This window comes from Microtus ochrogaster, chromosome 19 (assembly GCF_000317375.1).
Source record: "Microtus ochrogaster isolate Prairie Vole_2 chromosome 19, MicOch1.0, whole genome shotgun sequence".
Lineage (NCBI taxonomy): Eukaryota > Metazoa > Chordata > Mammalia > Rodentia > Cricetidae > Microtus > Microtus ochrogaster.
In genome coordinates this window covers 21,623,887-21,635,718 of record NC_022021.1, presented here as the reverse complement: position 1 = coordinate 21,635,718, position 11,832 = coordinate 21,623,887, and positions in this window count along the sequence as shown.

Genomic DNA, 11,832 nt, shown 5'->3' with positions numbered 1-11,832 from the left:
CAGGGATGCAGCAGCAGGTCCTCTCCTCTCAGGAGAGCTGTTTCCCTCCACTGCACTCCCCTCTGCCCCTGCTCTGCTCTGATAGGAAGTTTTGCTGCAGAAATGTAGAACTCTGCACCTGCTCAGGCAAAAGTTGTTGCTTCTCTTCTGCCCTACTCAACTCTAGAGAAAGTCACCTCATTCAAGAGATTCACTCGGAGGGAGGAATCCTGCAAGGTGGCCGCCTCCACCAGGGTGGAAAAAGGCAGCCCCAAGCTGAACAGGTACAGGGCAGAGTTTATCCAGGTTGACGTTTTAGGATCAAAATTGGTCAGATTTTAATCCCTGGTCTTTTCATGCTCAGGGATTGTTTGGTTTTGTGTTCAGGGACTGGTTAGTTTTCATGCTGAGTTGGCTGGGGATTCAGGGCCAGGATGTGTTTCTTTCAGTGACCCTTTATAACCTTTTGGCTCTGGTTTCAGGGCCAGAATGTGTTTCTTTGACTCTGGTTTCAGGGCCAAAGTGAGGGTCCGTCACTGTCCTCTTTACCCTATATAGTAGGGAAAATTATTTCACCTTCAAGTTGTTTTAAAGTTCGGATAGATGGTGCTCTAATTACAACCATGAGGAATCAGGTAGAGAGCTTAAAGAGGCCCTAGATGTGGTAGTGTTTAGATCCACCCAAGATTGCTGATATAAAGATTTAGAAGGTGAGAAAAGGCCTAGGTAAAGGGTGTCTCCAAAGTCGCTTCCTCTCTGAGCCTCCCCTGCTTCTGGCATGCATATTACTGCTCATCGCTGGCCAGAGAGTGCGGACTCCAGAACCAGAAAGCCGCATCCTGCACTCGTGCACTGTGTGTGTCTGTTTGTTAACTGGTTGCTGTGACCCCGGAAGCACAGAGGAATGACATTCAGTGGAGCGCTCTTGTGCGTGGCCTCGGGGACAACAGGAAGCCTTTGACAGCAGGTCTTTCAGGATGTAGCAGCCCAGGGCTTTGCATACCCTTAAAAATACTACATAATGGAAAGTAGCTCAACAAATGGTAGAAAAACTTAAGAAAAGAGAAAAGAATAAAGAAGAGTCCCTTCCTGTTGGAAGTCTAGGTACACTGCCTTGTCATGTCCGAAGCTGGTGTGCGTTAGTCTTCAAGGAAATAAGCAATGAGCATGCTTAGGCTATCATTTTAATATTATAAGGTTATGTATTTATACAGGTCTAGGTTCTTAAACTTTGCTCTACAGTGCCTAATTGTCCAGGATCAGAAAGGATTCAAGCTGATGTTTATGGACGTTTGCTAATTTTTGTTTTCTTGAGGATTAACTTGATTATTCCCAGTCTAGGAAGAGGTTGCTGCCCCTTCAGGCATTCAGTTGATGTCTTTTTTTCTGCAAACCTCCCTACGTTGTGGCCCTTTACACATTCTACACTGAAGGAAATGTATTACGTGCATTTTTAAACCCGGAAAATAGAGAAACCCCCTTTGACGCAATCCTGTAAGATGTTGTTTTCCTCTCCCACTCTGAAGTACTCCTGAAGTGGTGCCAACGAACTGTTGCCCCAAAGGCGGTCAGCAGAGACTAAATGAGGAAGGTGCCACTTCAGAAAACCAGTGCCCACAACCCACGCCTTGAAATAATGATTACTGGTGGAAAGTTATAAAAATACTGATTTTATTATTTTTCTTTTAGATGGGAAATGAAGAAAGATGAAACTCTGGAGGAGACAGAAAAAATGATGCTGGACCATTTAAAACAAATCTGTAGCATACAGGACTCTTCTGCGTTAGACAGCACAGACGCACGGTGATCGGCAGAAAACGGCGACGGCTTTATTTTGGGAAACAGTGTCGTGTGATGGAGGCTTTCTCAGAATCAGAGGACTCACACATGTGCCACAGCCATCACCGCAGTGATGCACTGTACTGTAAAGAACGAGAGGCTCTGTGCTCTTATTTTAGAGATAATTGCAAACGTTTTTCTTTCCCAATCTTTCTCCTTATATGATAAAACTGCTGCCATCTCGTGTTCCCTTTGAATTATGCTTTTTTTTCCTTCAATACTGAGGCATCTATGACAACAGGAAAAATATTTGGAAATATTTTTCTTATATAATATTTGGATGTTACATTGATTGGAGTCCCACCCCCACACCGGAAGTCATCTGAAAATTGCAATTTGATTTGGTAACTGAAGCCTAAAAACAGATCTTAATTGCTGATTGGACTCATCTCCCTTCTCGTATAATTTCTTCCTCACCCACTTCATCTTTTTTTTTTTCTTCTGCTTTTTCGAGACAGGGTTTCTCTGTAGCTTTTAGAGCCTGTCCTGGAACTAGCTCTTGTAGACGAGGCTGGCCTCGAACTCACAGAGATCCGCCTGCCTCTGCCTCCTGAGTGCTGGGATTAAAGGCGTGCGCCACCACTGCCCGGCCCATCCACTTTATCTTAATCACACCCACAAGAAAGCCTTCCCCAGCACTGTTACCTTCAGTCTTAGGACTCTAGTGATAGGTGTCCTCTTTAGTCTCTTTCCTCTCAGGCTTTCACCTCCTGCACCAAGTGGCTCCTTTTGGCTCAAGAAAAAAAAAGGTTCTTTCCAACTGAAAACCATCTTTATTTCAGAATTATATTCAAAAGTTAATCTTCTCTATCCTTCATTATCTACAATGGCTGTTGTTGTTGGTTTTTTTTACTCTTTTTAGTTTTCTGGCAGGGGTGGGGGTCATCACCCAGTTCCCAAATGAATATATGGAAGCCTTTTCTTATTTATGAATATCCAGCCTTAGCTTGATTTGTTTCTACCTAACTTTTCTTAATTTATATTATTCTATCTAGCCGGGCAGTGGTGGTGCACGCCTTTAATCCCAGCACTAGGGAGGCAGAGGCAGGCGGATCTCTCTGAGTTCGAGACCAGCCTGATCTATAGGAGCTAGTTCCAGGACAGGCTCCAAAACCACAGAGAAACCCTGTCTCGAAAAACAAAACAAAAAAAAAAATTATTCTATCTACTTTTGCCTCTGGGCTTTTTTTACTTTTCTTACTTCTGTAATCTTACTTTCACTTTGATCCCTGGCTAGCTGTGTGGCTGAGTGGCTGGACCCTTCTTTTCTTGCTCCTTGACCTCTTTTGCTTTTAGATCCCTGTTTTTCTCCTTCTGTTTATTCTTTCTGCCTGACAACCCTGCCTATCCTTTCTCCTGCCTTGCTATTTACCATTCGGTTCTTTATTAGACCACTCAGGTGTTATAAGCAAGCAAGTTAATACAGCTTCACAGAGTTAAACAAATGCAACATAAAAGGATAAAAAATATCCTTGCATCATTAGACAAATGTTCCATAGGATTAACAAATTTAACATATCTCCAACTAATGTCCTACAACAAATGCATGCTATTTTTCTTTTAGATTGTACTTGCACACACACAGAAAGAGACATATGCACACACACACACATACAGGAATGTGTTCTACCACCCTGCTAGCCAAGTACAATGATATATACTTACTGTGTCCTTCCTATCAGTGCCTGATATTAGATTATAAGACCTGGAAAGCCTTAAGTATAATATGAAGTTTCCCTTTATAAACCTGAATGTGCTAGGATTATTCAAAGTGTGACCAACCACTCAAATGTATGAGTCCATGGGGACCAATCTCATTCAAACCACCACGGGGACCATTAGTAAAATAGCAAACGTTCTTCAAGGATCAAAAAATGTCTAAATAGCCGGGCAGTGGTGGCACACGCCTTTAATCTCAGCACTCGGGAGGCAGAGGCGGGCAGATCTCTGTGGGTTAGAGGCCAGCCTGGTCTACAAGAGCTAGTTCCAGGACAGGAACCAAAAAGCTACGGAGAAACCCTGTCTCGAAAAATCAAAATAAATAAATAAATAAATAAAATGTCTAAATACTCTGAGTATCCTCTGATTAAAATATTGTTATGAAGCTGGGTGTGGTGCTATATGTCTATAATCCAAACATTCCATTGGCTGAAGCAAAATGACTGGGATTTCAAGGATAGTGTGGAATACATAGTAAAATGCTTCTTTAAAAAAAGGTTGGTGCCAGGTAAGAGTGCTTCCTTGCTGTCAAACTTGACAACTTGAGTTTGATCCCTGTACCATGCATAGTGGAGGGAGAAAAGCAAGTCCTGTAAGGTGTCCTCTGACTCCCACTGTCCACTGTAGTGCATACACATACATACATAAATACTTGCAAATAAAACAATAGGTATTATAACAAACAATGACTAATTTCAGGAACAAAAATCTGCATTAGTTACTTATTGCTGCATGTTGATACCAGAATTTAGCCAACTAAGACAACATATCCATTATGTCAAAGTCACTGCAGATCAATTGCTTGAGCACATTTAGCTGGACTGTCTGCTGTGGTATTAGAAGGCTGTATTGAAGGTTCACCGAAGCTTAAATATGGAAGAATCCACTTCCAAGGTCATATGGTTGCTGGCAACACTAATCACTTTCCAGGCTGCTAGACAGATGGCCTCAATTTCTTGCCAGCTCCTGGTCAAAGGCTGCTGTCAGTTTCCTGCCATTTGAGTCTTCACCAAATGGTCTTTCTTTCTCAGAGTCCACAAAGAAGAAAGTCTTCTTGCAAGATCAATGTTATAGTTTTTTTCTAACATAACAATGTATATTTGTTTCTCTTTATTACATTTATTTATTCATTTACTGTGTGCATACATAATGGGCACACACATGAAATAGCTCAAGTGTATAGGTCAGAGGACAATATATGGGAGTCTCGGGGGTTGAACTTGGGGCATCAGGCTTGGCGGCAAACACCTTTACCCGCTGAGCCATCTTACTGTCCCAGTAATGTGTAGTTGATGGCATATATTGTCATCTTTAGAAAATTCTAAGGGTTAAAATCATCACTCACTGCACCCATGCTCAGGGAAAGGCACCACATGAAAGGAGGAGTGTGAGAACAAGGAGGACGGCTCCAGAGTGTCCACCCCTAGTTGGAGTTCGGGGAAAGGAGAAGAGCTGGCTTGTGAAGAGAGTCAGCAGTTGTGCCTCATCAGGCAGCTATTATAAGCCAAACTATGCCAGTCTCGTGATCACTAGACTCCACAAGAATCCTTATATATGCTCTCTACATCCTTATTCATATTGGCACTGTGATTCCTATTTGAGACAATAGAGAGTTCTGAAAGCATGAAAAACTAATTCTAATTTTAAATAAAAATATACAGCACAGTCTAGGCTTCCAAGCACCAACTCTACTTCAACCATATGATACTAATAGATAAAATATAACAAAGAATCTTCTTGGGGGAGGGGGATTGAAACAGGGTTTCTATGTAGATTTGGAGCCTGTCCTGGATATAGTGTTTGTAGACCAGGCTTGCCACAAACTCATAAGAGATCTGCCTCCCAAGTACTGGGATTAGAGGGTGTGTGCCACCACTGCCCAGTTTAACAATCTTTTAAAGAGCTCCCAATACCAAATCTAGGTCACAAATATTTACTATAAATAAAAAGAAATCCAACATTTCCAAAACTACACCTCTGGAACCACATTCCAACATGCTCCTTTGACACAAAGCTCCATTAAAATTAATAATAGTAACAGTAATATTGATAGAAATAAGACTCTGGAAGTAGTCTTAGGGGCAAACAGCAGATTAATAAACATCTATAGAAGAAAAGTATGAATCAAGGCGCTGCTTTCTGCTCTCACCCCATCTTGGCACAGCTGCACTGAACAGATACTGTAGCCAATCCCTAAGGCTTTTCCATCTACCCCAGCTCCAGGAAAGATACTTGCTTCATAGAAGGAGCAGGACTTCGGCATTTCTCATCCTGCCCCAGACTGCCTTCTGCTAAAACACAGTTCTCGAAAAGTGATTCTGGAGGTGGGGATTCCATTCTTTGGCCAGCTTCCATTCCTGCAAAGGAATCCTGGGTTAGAATGTACTGAGAGTCTTAGGTGGGGTCATCCTTGTGAATTCCTGGGAATTTCTGTAGAGCCAGGTTCCTGCTCTATAATGGCTACCTCAATCAAGATATCTCTCTCCTTGCTCTCCTCTCTGTCCTTCCTCCATCTCAACTATCCCATTCCCTCAAGTTCTCCTCAACCCTCCCTTCTCCCCTTCTCTTCCCCTCTACTCTTTCTTCCCCCCTCCCCACCCCCCATGCCCCAGATTTTGTCAGGCGACTTTGTCTGTTTCAGGCAGAAACCCACATTTGAGCTCCTGTGGTCCAGCTGAAGAGTAGAAGGAGAGAGTATGAGCCAAGAGGTCAAGACCATGAGGGGTTCATCCACTCAAACAGTGTAACTGAGCTAATGGGAGCTCACCAACTCCAGCTGAACTGGGAAGGCAAAAGCATAGGACCAAACTAGTCCCTCTGAATGTGGTTGACAGTTGCATGGCTGGGGCAGACTGCGGGGCCACTGGCAGTGGCACAAGGATTTATCCCTACTGCATGTGCTGGCTTTTTGGGAACCTATTCTCTTTGGATGGATACCGTGCTCAGCCTAGATATAGTAGGGAGGGCCTTGGACCTTCCACAAAGTGATGGGGGTAGGGTGGGAAGGTGTGTGGAAGGAATGGGAGGGGGGAGGGAGTAGAAATTTCGAATGATATTTTTTAAAATCTAATAAAATTTTTAAAATGTACTGAGAATTGTGAGCCCTGATTACCTTGCCTTAGATCAAGAGCTCTATCAGGAAAGATAATTTTCTTGAGAAGCCATGTTAATACTTTACTATTATATGGTTCATATTATTTGGTATCCAAGAACCTTCTTACTACCTGAAGTTACATCACAGTGCTCTTCTGGGAGTATTATTGATTTTCAGATCTTAAGCCATCTTGAAGCGTTTGATGTAATATAAATAGGAAAGCTCTTTTCTTTATTCAGCAAGGACAAAACTTCTCTATTTTGCTAGCCAAATTTTCTCATGCTTGGAATTTTGCAGTCATTTCTTGTTACTATTTGGTAAAGCAATGATGGTTTGTTACTAATTAGTATGCATAAGATGTTACGTTTCCTTTTTAGTATGTGCCGGAAAGATGACTCAGTGAGCAAAGGCACATTGCATCCACAATCAGGAAACAGAAAAAGATAAATGTATACTTGTTAGTGTTCAGTTCCCTTTCTCTACCTTACAGTCTAGGATGCCCTGGCCAAGGCATGGTCCCACCCACAGTTGAAATGAGTTATCCCACGTCAAGATAATCCCACACAGGCATGCACAGAGACGTATTTTCCAGATAATTCTACATTCTGTCATGTTAACAATTACCATTAACCATCACACCCTTATAATAGTCATGCCTCCATGGCACCAACTAGCATGGCATTGCCGGCAGGCCAGTAGCATAGTTTGCAGGGTTCACAACTATGTGAGACTGTTGACAATTTTTCTTACCCAAGATCCTGTGTAGCACCTTCTGGTACTGTGAAGGTTAGCCAGAAGAGAAAAACTTCTATTGCAGTGTCACTTTGATTACTCTCTATCTTGCAACCAAAGTATATGGTGTCTTCAAGATTTAGACATTTTTAATTTGGTGAATATTTATTTTACTTTTAATCATGCATTGTGTGCGATGCAAGTGCCTGTGGAAGCCAGAGGTATTGGATGCCTGCTGGAACTGAAGTTACAAGTCGTTGTGAGCTTCCAAATGTAGGTGCTGGAAACTGAACGTGAGCCCCCTACAAGAGCAACACATACTCTTACACACCACCTCTCCACCCCTATACTGTCTTATCAATACCTGTGGTTGAAAACCAAGGGTGTGGTAATAACCTAGTCTGTTCTGGGGGTCTGAAGGACCTCACTAATGAACACTCACAGGCAGGTACCCTAACATCAGGAAAACATTAAGATTTAATTAATTTTAGTTACATGTCTATGTCTGTGTGAGAATGTATGTAGTTGAGTGTCGCTCACACAGAGATCAGGAAAGAACGCTGGATCCCTGGAAACTGGGGTTACCTTAAGCCACCTAAAATCAGTGTTAGGAAGCATAACTGGGCCTTATACAGGAGAGGTATGTGGTGGTAAAGCTGAGTCACCTACTCAGCCCCTTGGGAAAATTGTTAAGTGGCATTTTCCCTTTTCCATCTGTGGAAGGAAGTATGTGACTTTACTGAAGCCACATACATGATGAAAATGTGCCAGATACAGATTTTTATATTTATATAGATATCATATACTGAATTTAAGAGTATAAAAGTTAAAATCTGGGTTATTGATGATTGTGGAGTCATGAAATTAGGCCTGAGTTGCCTGCCTTTATGATAAAGGAAACTTCTATTTTGTTCAAACCAAGCTTATTCGAAGCATTCTAACACTAAGAGTCAAATGTTAGCATTGTAGCAAAAATGTGGTATAAGAAGAATTAATATAACAGAGCAGAGATAGAGATTACATGGTGCCCCTGAAAATGAACAAATAAATGAAGAAGGAAGCTTAAAAGAAATCCACATGAGCTCAGAATTGAGAATAATAGATAGGTTTTATTTTGTTTTTTTTTTTTAGGGGTAGACTCACGATTCAGAATCCTCTGCTGGAACAGAGATAAGAAACCAAATCCCACAGCTGGAAAAGAGGCTGAATTCATGCTCTATATGGGAATAAATAGTATAAGAGGCCATGCCCAGTGGTCGGGTAACCACTGGCTGTAAGACCCACCCTTTTGTTTAAATAAGATAGTTCTAAGCCTAATACAAAATTGTTGTCCGAGGTTTCTGTCCTGTCTGGTCCCCGCAGTCATCAAGTTCCAAAGAAATCGCACAGATGTCTGCATTAGTTATAAACTGATTGTCCCAGTATCTCAGGCTTCTTATTAACTCTTACAACTTACATTAGCCCATTATTCTTATCTGCGTTAGTCATGTGGCTCGGTACCTTATTCAGCGAGGCAGAAACATCTTGCTTCTTCTGTGGCTGGGACATGACTGCAGACTAGATTTTCTTCTTTTCAGAATTCTCCTGTTCTCATTGACCTGTCTCTACTTCTTGTCTGGTTGTCCAGTCTATACTTCCTGCCTGGCTACTGGCCAATCAACATTTATTTAAAATATAATGGACAGAATGCAGACTATTGTCCAATATCACTTCCCCCTCTTTTTTAAAAAAAAACAAGAACTTTGAATCTAATATCCTTTCTTTAGCTTTTCTCCTGACCATTAGCCATAACAACTTATAACCAACATTCTAAACAAAGGAAAATATCCATAGTCTAATTTTTGGGAATGTGAGCATAGTTTTCCAGGCTACTCCCTGCTGGTTGGGGGCACTGATACTTTTATGGGCACCTAAAGAAAACTTAGAAGTATGATCAAGTCCTGACTGGAGTATCCTGTGAAGCTTGATGATCTCAGGCAGCAGTCTTGAATCTGTTCTGGATGTAGAACTCAGATATCTAAGGCATCTGCTCCTATTGGAGATTTCTCAGGTAGTCTTCCTTAATCAAACCTGATTTTTCTTAACTCAGAATGAATCCATAGCCTCTCATTTTCTGTGGAAACAAAAACAAAACCTCTTCTCCAAAGTAACATATCTTTTGACTTCAATTTTGAAGTCAAGGTATTTTCAAAATACCTATCTTGGATTAATTTAGCATCATTTATAAACAAAAATCTTTTGGCAGTCATTGTTCCTTCCTCAGAATTCAAACAATTCAAAGAGAACATAATAATATACAGTATCCAGACTCTATGTCTATTTTCCATCTTTATGTGACTTTACTTTAAATTCTATTTATTTTTATTTTTTGGCTTTTTGAGACAGGGTTTCTCTGTCTCAAACTGTCCTGGAATTCACTCTGTAGACCAGGCTGTCCTTGAACTCACAGAGATCTGCCTGCCACTGCCCCCCACATACTGGGATTAAAGCTGTGTGCCACCACACCCAACTACTCTCTTTTTTATTTTAAGGACTTTAACCTTTTTCTTTTCTCTCCCAAGCCTGTATATATTTTTAACACACTGTAAACCATTTAGAACTTTTCTTTGTCTTTGAATCACTCTTTTCTGTATATCTCTCTTTTTCTGACCACATGAGTCTTTAATTTGATAAACAATATGGGTAGGATTAAAGCTGTGGCTTTGGCAGCTGGATCTAGCCCATTTCTTAGCTTTCTGAGATTCCAGGCTCATGGCAGAGGTACCAGCTATAACCAAGTTTATTGCCACAACTCTATGGCATTTCAAGGTCCCTGCCAGCAAGCAAGCTGCAGTAGTATGATCACAAACCACAGTCAAATGCTCTGTCACTGGACCACCTGCCTGAAAGAGTCAGACTTTGCTATGGCAAGATGGCCCAGAAAGCCGGCTTTTTAAAATGGCATGGTTTTTTTCCTGCTATGACTGAAAACCAAAAAGCTTATGGTCAGCTTTTTATCAACACCATTTAAGTGTTTCATAGCAGGACCTCTTAAAAGAGCTGCAAGGTTTTACAGCTAAAGCTGAGTCAGGATGTCTCTCTTAAATAAGATGCACTTGCCTCTAGCAAACAGATCCCACCTGAGAAAATGCTGCTATCAATAATCCATGCTTTATTCTTTTCTGTCTATAATTACTTCCCAAGCTCTATCAGGCTTTATGTGGATGTATTTGTCCACATGGGTGCCATTTGTTGTCCAAGGTTTCTGTCCCGCCTGGTTCCTACAGTCATTATTTTCCAAAGAAATTACACAGATGTCTATATTAGTTAAAAACTGATTGTCCCAGTATCTCTGGCTTCTTATTAACTCTTACAACTTATATTAACCCATGATTCTTATCTGTGTTAGTCACATGGCTTGGTACCTTATTCGGCGGAGCAGTAACATCTTGCTTCTTCTGTGGCTGGGACGTGACTGCAGACTAGACTTCCTTCTTCCTAGAATTCTCCTATTCTCATTGATCTGCCAATACTTCCTGTCTCATCCAGCCTATACTTCCTGCCTGGCTACTGGCCAATCAGTGTTTATTTAAAATATAATTGACAGAGTACAGACATAGTCCCACATCATAAAATTATTACAATAATAACAAATATATTCAATAATTATCCTATCTTAACTAGTTTAACTCTTTGTATAATAAATAAATTTTCCAATTTCCTCATGAGAGGAAAGTAACTGTAATTATCTAGTCTTCAACCCCATTTAAGATCCGAGAAGGGAAATAATATTATTTGAGTAAGCAGGAAATGCAATCAAGCAACTTCCAAAATGTACAACAAATGACAGAGACAACTGGCTACCTGGGCAATCACCCAAAGTCTCATTTGCAATGTTGAAACAAACAGCTTTGGCTAAGGCCTAGAAAAACTGACAAACTGTTTTAAGAGGTAGGAAATTTTTCAAAACTGTCTTATCCTGTCTTGGCAAGATTTGGCAGTCCTGCTTATCTACTTGCAGATATCATGTACCTTGTCAGTGGTTGAGGAATGGGCATTTCTTTACCCAAAGACCAATTTTGTCAAGAAGAAAACAAGTTCCAAGTAGAGTGTCTTTGGTGCCCAACATTCTCTTGGGAATAAATCAGTACTGCCAGGAGCAATCGTGTCTCACTTCAACAGAACCCTAAATTATATAAAGGCCATATTCTATAGCTCTTTTAAGTGGTTGAAGATTACCTAACTATGCAGAATATCTGCATAATAATCTCTATGTATCTAAAGAATCTGAATAGTCTAACTATAAATATGACAAACATAGGTGACTATTGATCTATAATTCTAAAACCTATATAACTTAAAGACAAAGACTTCATAATAGAATATTATACAATAAACAACTGTATCTTGATCAGAGGTAGAAATATATATTGCTTTATGATAAATATATATCAATATATAAAAAATGTTTAAGAGCCGGGCGATGGTGG